Source organism: Buteo buteo, chromosome 6 (assembly GCF_964188355.1).
Source record: "Buteo buteo chromosome 6, bButBut1.hap1.1, whole genome shotgun sequence".
In the NCBI taxonomy this organism is placed as follows: Eukaryota; Metazoa; Chordata; class Aves; order Accipitriformes; family Accipitridae; genus Buteo; species Buteo buteo.
In genome coordinates, this window is record NC_134176.1 from 5954952 (window position 1) to 5967706 (window position 12755).

Below are 12755 nucleotides of genomic sequence, written 5' to 3' on the forward strand. Positions count from 1 at the left end.
CAGGCAATTCTGCCAAACTACATGGAAATGAGTAAGGGGAATTTGGTTTTACCTGCACAATTGCCGTCCACCAGAAGCACATTCCTATCATCCAGGTGTGAAGTCCAGATGTTGCGCCATACACCACGGCAATAAGCAGCTCAGATTTGTATTATCAACAGAAAGGTGAACACTGAAGCAAAAAGATACTGCTTTCCTCTTTGCCTTCACTTCAGAGCACAGTCAGCCAAAATGATCCCACTATCCTAAAATCAGTGTAGATCCTCATGGCAAGCATCATCTGCTGCATGGACATCTGGCCACATCAGAGGAAGCAGCTTGGTTATAGCTTGGCAGCCAGAACAGTACAACAAGTCTGAGGAAAGCAGTCTCTGAAATAAATGCCAGGCCACAAGGGAGTATTTATAACCACTGCTCACTGCTGCTCATATCTTTTTTTCTATTTTTCAAATGCTCAATACCAAATCAAACTCATTGACAGAGGTGTTGTTCTTGGATCAACGTACATTACTGCAGATCTGAGTCAGCTCCTTCTGAAGATAACCACAAAGTTCCCACTAAAGGGTCAAGCAAAGCGATGCTTTTATACTGCATTTTATTTCCTTTAATTGCAAGGCAAGAACAACTCCTCCAAATTCAGTTATTTTCTAGAAAGTGTGCCTGGTTTTTACCAGCTCAGGAGGGCAAATCAAAGGTTTGTATTGACCTTCATATCTGTCTTACAGTCTACGGGAGATTACCTGCATCCAGCAGTTAAAGAATCTTCCTAAAGAAATAAGAAAAACTCATCTTTGATAAACAAACATTTTGTTAGCATTCCAGCAAAAGCATAAGAACCTCACCGAGGAAGGGTGATTGATTATGTAAGGCATTGATTCCTACCTCACATATTTTTTACTCTATAATAAAGATGTTTGAGAGCCAGAAATCCAGCAGCTGCAGTAATATGATGCAAGAGAGGTTGCGCTAACTAGCAGACAATCTGATCCCAAATTTGAATCTTGCACCCTTACAAAAACATAATTAAATACTAGAAGGTGAAAAAAAAAAAATCTACTTAATACACTCCAAATCATTTCACACCAGTATAAAGCAAAATTCAAGGAAGTTAGTTGGGAGGAGATCAAAACAGAACCTTTGCCTGTATCAACCAAAATTGACAGCAAGACTATTAAGGAGAAAAGCACCACAGAAAACAAAAGCAATAGTTTTAATTTACTGCTGAATCTTTCAGTTCTGTTTCCTTCCTTTGCCTTCCTTGGAAAGTACATGTTTTATTTATGATTAGAGGAACTTATCCCTGAAGGGCATGTCTCACCAAGCTGATCTTTTAGGGGACAAAGTAAATTTAATATGAACTTTGTCTGCTTCAGATTGCCAGAATGTTAAATGAGCCTATATATTTCTATCAGGTTCTCTTATCCAGTTGCTGTGTCTCGGATATAAAGGAAGGAGCAGGCTCTCCTGCTAGAATTAGGAATGGCTCACTTTCACTCAATACCTCCTTTTGCCATCAAAGACTTCTTACAGGCAAAATAATAATAGAATCCAGAAAGACAGGGAAAGCTTCTGCAAAGCCAAAGTTCCGCAAAAGAGCTGAGCAAAAATAGTTAAAAATCCATGTACTTGACTTTGTCCAATTTCATCCTACACAGTATTTCAAGAGACAGATCACGGTCAAAGGTACCCAACAAATTTTGAAAATAACAAAAAAACAAAAAATAACCCACACAACACCACACACCTCTAACCCTAAAAACACAACCTCTTGCTGTGGAAGTTTCCAAGCACTCATAGTTCTTTATTCAGCTGACCTAAAACCCTTTCTAGAAGTTATCCAAGACTTCCTGGAACAACTGCTGGTCAACTTAGGAAGACTGGCCTTGAACGATGCACCCACCCAGACAAGGCACATTCCTGTTCCACCACTGGAGATCACACAATAGCCTTCTCCTCACCCCAGCTCGCACGTTATCAACAGGGGTAGCGGACATGGTCTCTTGACCAAGCTCAGATTTATATTTAGCTCAAAAGTACAGACTTAACAAGTGGTTAGATGGAGAGTGAATAAACTTCACTGAAGGATGTACATTTGATTTAATTAGCACACTTTGCACTCATTGTAGTGGGACTTTTCATCACCAAGGGTCATACCTAAACAAATGTTACAAGGTTTTAACTTCTTTTGCTCCACACCAAAGAGATGAATATGGAAGGAAGGATGACAGTATTTTGCTCAGTACTTCAGTTCATTTGTTTCCTGCCTCCAGCAGATGAAAGCAATCCTACCATTGGTTGATGACTAAGTAGTTCAAAAAAAAAAAAAAAAGCCAAGGATTAGTCCTATGAAGCTGGCCTTTCTGGAGCTAATCAAATCTTATTTGCTCTAATTTGATCCTTATTAGACTTTGCAAGGAAGATTTTCCTCAGGCCATCTAAAAAAATTCCTTTTTCCTTTTTCATTGTCATGCTGTTTGTAGGAGAGAATACATTTACATACAAAGAGCAAACTATCTGCAGATTTTCCAGAAACCCTGAGATGCTGTTTGCACAGGAAATCCTCTAAAAGAGAGCAGGACTGAGAACACCTGCTTATGCCCAAAGTGCAAATTTTTGTTTAGTTCTTCCTTCGAGTGTTTGTTCATCCCATTAGAGAACTCTTACCACTTCCAAATTATATTAAGACCCTGCCACAACAACCATGCTGAGTCAAGTACTTCACTATACAAGGTAATTCTCTAAGTAACCCTCTAGCTACTTGCATCACTTTACCTCCAACTTTCTCATCTTTATCACATCAGCCTTAAGTTCTCCCGGCTCTATCAGAACTAAGTTAACAGGTGTCACAAAATGGCCCAGAAGGACAAAATGGAAATGCCCGTCAGAAGCTACAAAAAGTTTCTTATGGTTGCTTCTGAAGAGCAAAGACAGCCCAGGTTTTGCATACTGCTTCAGTCACAGCAGCAGGGAGTGGACACAACAGCACAAGCAACTCTTCCCCCCAAGGACTACAGACGTTACAAGACTCCGGTAGTATGGAGCTCCAAGTTAATACACTGGGGCATTTAGCACTGTTACGGCAGCTCTCATACACACAAATCAAAAGCAGTTCTGCCATCATGCAGGCTTTCCCACATTACACAACGCAGAGGATAGATCTATGGAGCTGAAAGATGACAGTTCATCCTATCTCAAACTTCTCACCTCGGGACGGGGCACAAATACTTGTGGAATAAAGGAGAGCACAAGTAAAGAAAATGCTCCGAGTGTGAAGAATGAAGTCAAGCTCAGCTCTCCAAACATGAAGGACAAACAGAGGAAAAAGTGCTTCATTCTGAATCCTACTATTCTGGATGCACATATGTGCTCGCACAGAGTCAGGTGCAAAAGCTAAGCCTACAGAATATATTCTTGATACAGCAGCATCTCTTCTACCCAGCTGCCCAATTCCCTGTGCAGAAAGAAGCCAGTGAAAATTAGAAAAAAAAAAAAAACACCACAACACAAACACACTATCTCTCAACAACAGCAGTGGTACTCCTGGAAACCCACAGTGCTGGGCACTAATTAAACACTGCTCGTTAATCAGTTACAAAAAGCAGCCGTTCTGCAACACAGACATAGAAATGTTGGAGACATTCAAAGGTCCCTTCCCAGCAACCTCTTACTCAAAGTGGTACCAAGGGCAATATTAGATCAGGTCAGCCATGGCTCTTCCCAGCTGAATCCTGAAAACCAAGGATGGAGTTTCTGCCGTTCCTCAGGATGACCCACTCCAGTACAGCACTACCTCTAGTGAAAGTTTCCCGAATGAACCTCCCAAGCTGCAACTTGAAGGACATTGTCCCTTATCATATTGTTTGTATTACACTGCAGAGTTTGCCTCTGTCACCCTTGCAACACCCTTTCAAACAGGTTGTTAGGGTTCACGGTTATGTTTACCTCCAGTGGAGGCAGCAAGATGCAAGGAACAATTTTAGAGGTTCTCAAAAGATGAGATTGTAGCTTGTAGCTAACTGCAAAGGTTAATACCAATGCAACACCGGTCAAACAGAACAAGCCCGTGGAGCACTGAGTTACTTAGCTTTGAATGAGTGCTAAGCAACAGAGGGCAGATTTTAAAGTTCTTGGTAGCATTTTGCATCACGATCAGGAAGAAAAGCACAGAGCCACTGTGGCAAAAGACTTCAACAGTGAAAATTCAAGTCAATTCCACTATTATTCACTTGCACACATGCACAGTGAATGGTGGAGCCAAATGACCCCAAAACAGGCCAAAGGAAAAGTCTGGATGGCCACACATAGTGTCTAAAATATACTCTCCACAATGAAAAGTCACAGTTCAGGGCAGACTCGATGCAATTCTTGTAGCTATCTTTCAGCTCTCATATCTGGGGCAGGGGAACACCATTTAGTTAACAAAGATGCAAAGCTTAGCAGCATAGATTAAGCAAACAAGATGTTAGAGCTGGTCCTGTTCCTATCCTTCCTGATGACAGGTTTGTGACTGTGCCCCAGCCTCCTTCCTAGTCTCACCCTCTAGTGCCTCAATAGAGGGGATGCTCTTTTGTATATAGACTCTGTGTGTGCGTAGTTGGGTGAAGCCCTGATTCCAGCTGGAGTCTTTAGGCACTTCTAAAAAACAAGTAACAATTCGTTACCACAACAGCAAAATATCCCCAAGACTCCATGAAAAGCACCAGGTATTTTTCCTTCAGTAAGTTATTGGTATCACAAAGTGCAAACTTCTTTTTTTCTCTCTTAAAATGAACATTTCTTAGGCTTTGAAGCATGAAATAAGTAAGCCCCATAGAGAATGGTATTTTTAGCTTCCAGGATCACATGATGTGCCAATGGCTTCTGTCAGGATCATCAGTCTTGCAAATTTAAATTGACTGAAGTAATAACAGTGCTTGGCAAACATACCAAGTTGAAACGTATAAAAGGCCAAAACTTCTAATCAGACAGCATGAAGTAAATGCAGTCTTCTTTATAAAACTCTTAAACAATTCGCATTAGCAGTGTTGGAAGAAAGCTTACTGTGTTGCAAAACTATAAAGCATTTTTAGTCTTATTTTTTAATTTTATCATAACTAGTTAATTTTTTTTGTCATCACTCTGTCCTTTCTTTCCAAGTGTTTACATAAATCAGTCTCATCCACAGTAAGAACTAATTAATTCAGTATCACACAATAATTTCTACTACAAAAAAACAGCTGGATACTTAGAGTTATCCTTGCATTATTCTTATCCTGGATGGCTGTGTAATGCAGTATGCAAAATAGGCAAAAATATATGATGAAATACTCTTACAAGCCTGGATTTATACTGGTCAAAGACAGAACAGCCAAAGAAAAACTTCAGAAATCCTCCTCAGTTTTGGTGTGTTTGGTTTTCTTTCATTGTGATCAGACATTAGAATAAAAACCCAATGGACAGAGACCTTCCAGTCCTGTGGCCAGCTGTCCACCACCATTCTGACTTTAGTTGGGAGATCAACACCTGCTAAGCATCCACCAACACACATACACAAACATCCCTCCTACAAACACTAGAAGATTAAGAGCCAGAAAAGCTAAAGTAACGGAGGATGACAGAACAACTTGCATTGGTCAATGAAATTACAAATGAAAATCAGCCAGCCTGCATGGTTTTCTAGGATTTTATGTTTCTTTCTGTTTTAATGGTTTCATGCTCTGGATATGATGCATTGACTGAAACACGCAAGATGTTTGTTTTTTCCTAAACACAACACATGGGCCAGATTTTCTCAATTGCACCAGGATAAATCTTCCAACAAATCCAATAAAATCTGTGGGTTTCCACTGGGGTAAAACAGGTGGAAAGATCTCCCCTGATTGCCACTGTTACTCTTGAGTTACACTGGTAAAGGTAACTAGAATTTCTCATCAAGGATGGTCCCTTTTTATATTTAGAATATGAAAAATCAAAACTTCATTCAGAGATACAGTCTGTCAACTAGAGCACATAATTATGGTTGAATCTAATTGCTAAAACCAGGTGACTTATGGGCAAGCTCCCCTGACATGAGCTTGAGCTAGGACACACACCAAGGATAATATGTTAGAACAAGCCTGTACACTACAAAACAGTTTGCATTTGCTCACATGACTAAAAATAATTGTACTCCCTTTTTCATTGATTGCTATCTATAAATATTCACTTTGAGCTTGAAATTACTTTCCCCTGAGCAGGAACTGACCAATTTATGTCCAGACGTGGGAGGCCGGGAGCTAGGCACAGTACCCGAGTTCACAGCAAGCTTGAGGCATAAATCTTCATGTTCCCTTGCTAAGATCCAGAGACTCTGAGTCCAGCTACAGCCAGAGACTACCCTGACTCTCCAACGATTTCTCACAGCTTAAAGAAAAATTAACTGACTGCTATACTATGGTTTTAATACACCTGCAGTAAAATTATATTACATATGTGTCTTGGTTTATATATTAAATGTTAGACTATATAATAATGTGTATTTATATATAATGTAATCCAAAAATAAAGGAGGTCAGATTAGGCAACCTTAACTGTCCCTTCTGGCCTTAAAAACATCTATCAGTCACAAGGCTTTAAGAACATATACACAGAACCCCTGATCCAGCTGCCAGGCAAACTCAGTCAAGGGAGTCTGACCAGATAACCAGCTCCCTGGTTCAAATGTCACTGAAATCTAAGGATGCCACTGGTGGTTGTAGACAACCAAAGCTCATGATTCACAACGAGCAGATTGCCTCCACAGGAAGTATTATATAAACACGGTTGCCTGTGATACTGCTGGGTGAAACCCAGCAACTTTGGAGGTCCTTCTCAGCTTGCGTTTCTGCCAGGAAATTTCCAGTCCTGGTAGGATTGCTTTTCTCTGATGGTACCATGGATACCTGCAGCAGGTAAGCACCAAAAGTGGTAAAGGTTGAGCAGAATTTACACCAAAGGCATTTTATTACTTTCACGTTTCATCTCAGTAAACCACAAAGCACACCCATGAAGGAGACCTCTGTAGCCAAAATACTAGAGAGAAGAGAATTCCTTGAGAAGTGGTTCCAAGGCACAGCTGTCCTCACGAAAATTCAAAAAGATCTCAGAGGATCAGTGATATCTAGGAGGCTCCACTACTTGTTCATTTCAGGCACTATCAAAACTTCTTCTCTTACATGCTTTCCAGCCAGACACAGTAGGAAATTCAGATGCATTAGATCTGGGTGAACTAGATTTGGGTGGACTAGTAGGGAAATTGCACAGAGGAGAAAATGTAGAGCTTTTATTTATTTATTCATTTATCATGTTTTCTTTAATGTATGGCAGATTAATGAGAAGAGTAAAATCATTAAGAGCCATCTACAGGGCTGGAAGTGTGCAGAATACTTTCCATTTCCCTTTACTAGCCACCCCAGGAGGTTCATCTGTAAGTCCACAAGAATTGCAAGAGCTATTCTAACTTCAAAGTTACATTTGAGTCATTCAACTCCTCCCCCCAGCAATTACACCAATTTGATTTTATTATGGTCTTCTTAAGCAAAACAACAACAAAAAGTCAGACTGTACGGATAGCAGACTATACTTCTGTTCAAAGGCAACTTAAATTCCAAATTACCACAAAGCACTCTGAAACTGATCTCTGTTTCTGTAGTATTTGCGTATCCAAGGAGCTGGACAGCACTCTGATCCTGGTTACATCAGTGTAAATCTGAAATAAATTCCTGTGTTGTAAAGGAGTTATTCATAAGCAGTTACTTCAGATTGAACCCAAGCTCGCAAATGGCCACATTTCATATCTTGGAGGGGAAGGTGACAGCTTAACAAGGAAGTATTAAAAAAAGAATTTTCAACTTGAGCAAACTCTGTGTATTCTGTATTTAAAAACTACCTCGACTGTCCACAGGAGCTTATGTGTCAGATGATCAAAATCTGTGCTATAAATAGACTCCAGCAGTCTTCTGAAAAGCATCGAGACATAAGAATTGTCAAACACAGACAGAGCGCCTAAATATTCAGTGATCTAATTTTGATCTCACACAAGGTATGCACTGGTGTAATGCCATATTTTTTTTAATGGAGAGAGGATTCATCTAGATGTAAGATTACTACCCTATATTTATTTCTATTTTTAATCCTTGTGATTAATTATTAATGTTACATGCCATGTTTAAGATAAGAACATATTGCTGCTCTAGAAAAACTAATAGAGTAGGCTTTCTTCCTTTTCCTGATAAAAGAAAATAACAAAGACACAATCTTCTCTAATTTCACACAACAGTTCTGTCTTCCTGTGATAACTAAATTAACAGTGCTGCTATCACTTTGAAACAGTATATAACATTTAAGATTATTAGTCAGCTGTTTGCTTTTCAAAAAACTCAAACATACTCCACAAAGTAGCAGACAAAACCTGAAAATATCACAAGCGATCTGCTCTCCCAGTTTGATTCTTTCTAGTTTGCAAGCTAGGATCTGCAGAAATTATCACTGAAGACGGCAAAAGAAACAATTACAGGCATAGTGCTGATAGATGAGTACCTGCAAATAAGTACAAGCCAAGATCAAAATTAACTCACTTTATGCACCAATAAGTACAGTCTATTTGCAAGCAGATTCAACCAAGACAAAATACTGCAATGGGAAAAAAAGATTAAGGGCTGACTTCTGCAGCCCTGACTGAAGGCAACATTCCCATTAATTGCAATAGTTTTGCCTGAGTCAGGACTCCAGCTCTAGAACCCTAATTACAGCTGAATAACCAACCCATAAACAACTCTGCCAGCAAATCAGTACCTCTCTCTAAATCATGTAACAGAGAGCAAGGTTTTTCTTACCATTAGCTTCTTCTCCATCCCCCATGACACCATGAATGCTCTGTGCCCACCAGCTCCAGCCAACAGGAAAGTCACAAAGGGTTTGTCACCAACATGCAAAACACGAGCTTCAGGGCTCAAGTTCATGCAAAAACTAGATGGTTCTGGAGAAGACAGTCAGCAAGGCAGCTTCTCCAACAATGCAGATGAGATTGGGACACTCATTGCCAAAGGTTGTCATAAAGGCCAAAAGCAAAAAGTTTGAAGTTTTGGTTCTGAAAGTGACTGACGGCCTGACATTACTCAGAAGTATTTCTCAGATGCTGGTTCCAGGAGCCCCACAACTACACCAAATTCTTAGCTTTAAAAAGACAGATTTCTAGCTTTTAATTTTTTTTTTTAAACAACAACAAAAAAAATGGCTGACAGTTTATCAAAAAATATCAAATACACCACACACTTTTACAGTCTCCAGAGATACAGGAACAGTAGTTTTAAGACAGCTGAGTTGTCATTCCCCTTTGAGTTGTATGAGGACTTTGATGGTTAAAGCAAAGTTAGGCCACCAGGAGTACAACACTTTGCAGGAGACATACAAAGCACTAGGGAAAAAAAAATAAATCTTTAAAACATTAGTGAGAGTCAAACTAACAAGTGACACACTGACGTTTATGAGCTCAAAAAAAGAGTTTCAGGAATTTTCAGAAACTAATGTGGTCATGACCTATCCAGCCAGGGCTTGGTACGTGGCAAGCGATGAAGATTTCAGCTTATTGGGCCCTTTCCCCTGGGTAGCTATAGGGACACACTTCCTCCCAGAGACCATTTCTAGTGGGCTGGGGCTGGAAAAGAAATCCTCCTACCCAAGATGGGAACTAACATACACATTGTAAATCCACCAGCAGCCTGCTCTAACCTTATCCCCATCGCTGCTCCCTGTTCAGATGTCCTTTACAGCCTACTTGCAGATATTCAAATTTTTCAGCCATGGGTCAGATGTTAGTTTTGAATTCCAGCTCCTTTACCACTCAGGTCTCCCACGGATACAGCTGCAACTCTTGGTCCAACCCAAGAGCCTTTTCATGCAGTAATGAAGTGGGAGATGTTTGGCCAGTGGACACATCTGCTATTTTAATGGATATTCTTGACTTCCCAAGGCTGTGGGTCAAAAGGCAGTAGGCTAGATGGCCTGGATTGGACAATCCCAAACAATATCCTAAACACTCCTACAATTTATTACTTTATCGGGACCATTAAACACATTTCTTCTGGTATTTAAACAGTTTCTGCATCACTACTCATTTGGCCTCCTATAATTTGTTATGTAGGTGAATTTTTCAACCTGTGCAAAGGTCAGGGTGATGTCTACACAGCACTTAAATCTACCTCCAAATGGTACCTGGACCTTTGTTGGTCATATACCACATCTAACAATGTCACCATCTGTAAACAATATGCCAAGATGACTTCACTTGCAAAACGCTGGCAAAATACTGGAGAAAGAGATCACAAAATAAGTTACAAAGTTCATTTCAAAGTCGCTGATAACCTTGCCAAAACATTTGCCTCATTATCTGCCCAGCTCTGGCTTTGATCATCTCAAACATATGGGAAAATTAGAATTTCATCTCAACTTACAAATTTTAAGTTCTTAATAGAGTAATGAAATACTGTATCTTAAACGTGCCTCAGCAGCCACTGTTCTGTGGAACAGTAAATTCTGAAGAGTAACAAGGTGGCACCGAACCAAGGTCTGTCTGGAACTTCTGTATCTAGAGGGATGCATTTCATATCAACAATTTGGTCTCATATATCCAGGGAAAAAGCACTGGTCTCAGTTCTGGGAACTGACTTTAAAAATGTTACAGGGACCTTTGACAACTTTAGGTAGGCAAAAGAAATTCTGGAAGAGTGGAAAAGACCAAACTTCACTAAAAAAAGAAATATGAGCAGCTGGATACAATAGGCAGCCTGTGTTCTCTGTTCCCATAAAAATACCAGACCAAATAATCAAACAGGTTACACGTAAAAAAAAAAAAAAAAAAAAAAAAAACAGGAGAATGACAGTCAGAGGTTCATCAAAACTGAATCTCATCAGATTAACATCGTTTCTTTCTATGACAGAGTAACGGGTTTGTGAATAGCAAAGGACAGGAGACATTACAGATCTGGATGCCAGTATGGCTGCGGATACTGCCCAGCACAACAAGACAGGGAAACAATTTCACTGGGTGGAAAAGTGCTCAAGAGCCAAACCTGGGGTTGCTATCAGTGGCTCCCTGTCAAACAGAAGGATGTTAAGTGAAGGTTGTTTTAACATTTGTAATTTTCTGAATGGGGAGCTTAATCATTATGTCTAAATTTATATTAAACAGGAAGGCTGCAAGTACTTTGGAGGAAGAACTGGAACGATTTTAACAACCTGGAGAATCACCTGGGAAAAGGAATTTTTTGCAAAAGTGAAAGGTAATAACCTTTCTCCACCTAAGTGGAGAATCAGCTGTACAGACACAGTTCAGGGAATAGTCACAGGTTCCTAGAATAGGACTGGGAGTTTAGAGGAAAACGCAAACTGAAGCTGCATCACTTCTTATACTGTTGCCAAAAATTCAGACACAGAAGTGAGATGGATAATCCATTGTACACTAAGAAAGTGAAGTAATTCTTCTCTGCAAGGGTGCACTGGTGAGACCTCAACTGAAGACCTGTGTCCAGTTTGAGAAACCAAATTTTAAGAAAGGGATAGGCTTTCGTAAGCCTAGATAGAGTCCAGAAGAAAAAGAAGATAGGCAAATTTCTAGAACATATGACTATACAGAATGAGTGGAAGAATTTGGTTTGTTTAGTAAAGATGAAGGAAAACAAGAAAAAAAGGTCCCAAGATCTACAGGATATTGCTGGAGAGGAAGAGGCCAGTCACAAGGTGACTAGGATAAGTATTGGGTCTGAACTACACCAGGAAAGATTTAGCCATGAGGAAATAACAGCAAGTGAAGCACTAGAACAGACTGCCTGGAAGAATGGACAATCTCCACCACCGATGTTTTAAAAATGGATTAGATGTGTATCCGTCAAGAGCAATATAGGTGACCCTGCTCATTAAGACACTAGTTATTTCTCCATGCCTCTGTCAGTTCTGCGATCCTCTTATTACAGGACCACTGCTCAAGCCTCAGAGCTCACCAAAAAAATTATTTATAAGTGGCGAAATCCCAAACATTGTAATCGGACAAAACTTCCCCTGACTCTGGAATCTGGATCAATGGCAAAAATATCAAAGACCATGTAAGGTTCTGCCACTCTTTGCCACATAACTTCATTTAAGGAACAAATCATTATTCAGCATGGGTAACATCCCACTTGAGAAAGAAGATCATAGCAGACTGACTCACAATTTGGATGCCTGTCCATGATTTTGTAAAGTTTTAGGGCTACCTTTGTGGTTTTACACTTGCATCCGATCTCCACAATTACTTTAAAATGTTCTGTTGTAATAGAATAATCAGAGGCAATTATGGAAGGTCAGAGAAAGAGCAGGCATAATATATTATGTTAGCTCCTTCTGATAGTTCATGATCTGGAGCTTTATTAATGTGTCTGGGACACATCCCCCAACCCACTTCAGAAATGCCAACACTCCCTGGGGGATGGCACTTGAAGGGACTCACAGCTTTCAGATCTCTCTTCAAAAAGATAAAGATGATGACTTTCAAAGAAGTCAAGGGGAATTAGAAACCCTTTCCCCAAAATCAAATGGAGGCATGCATAGCTGTAACAATAGGTGCTGTGGCAGAAGGATTAAGGCATCCTTTCACCAACCCAGAGAGTCAAAGGTCAGCCTTGGTCCAGATTTACACCAAAGGCTGCATTTCCAATTAATCCAGCTCTGAGCAGCTCCTTGCTCACTCAGACCAAGTGTTGAAAAGCAGCTGAATATAGTATTAC

At 40.0% G+C, this 12755-nt stretch overlaps 1 protein-coding gene across 1 annotated transcript in view; it reads right to left on the bottom strand.

Moving 5' to 3' along the window:
• Nucleotides 1-12755, bottom strand: part of SLC35F4 (solute carrier family 35 member F4) — a 126796-nt gene that overhangs the window by 97865 nt on the left and 16176 nt on the right. The window lies entirely within an intron of this gene.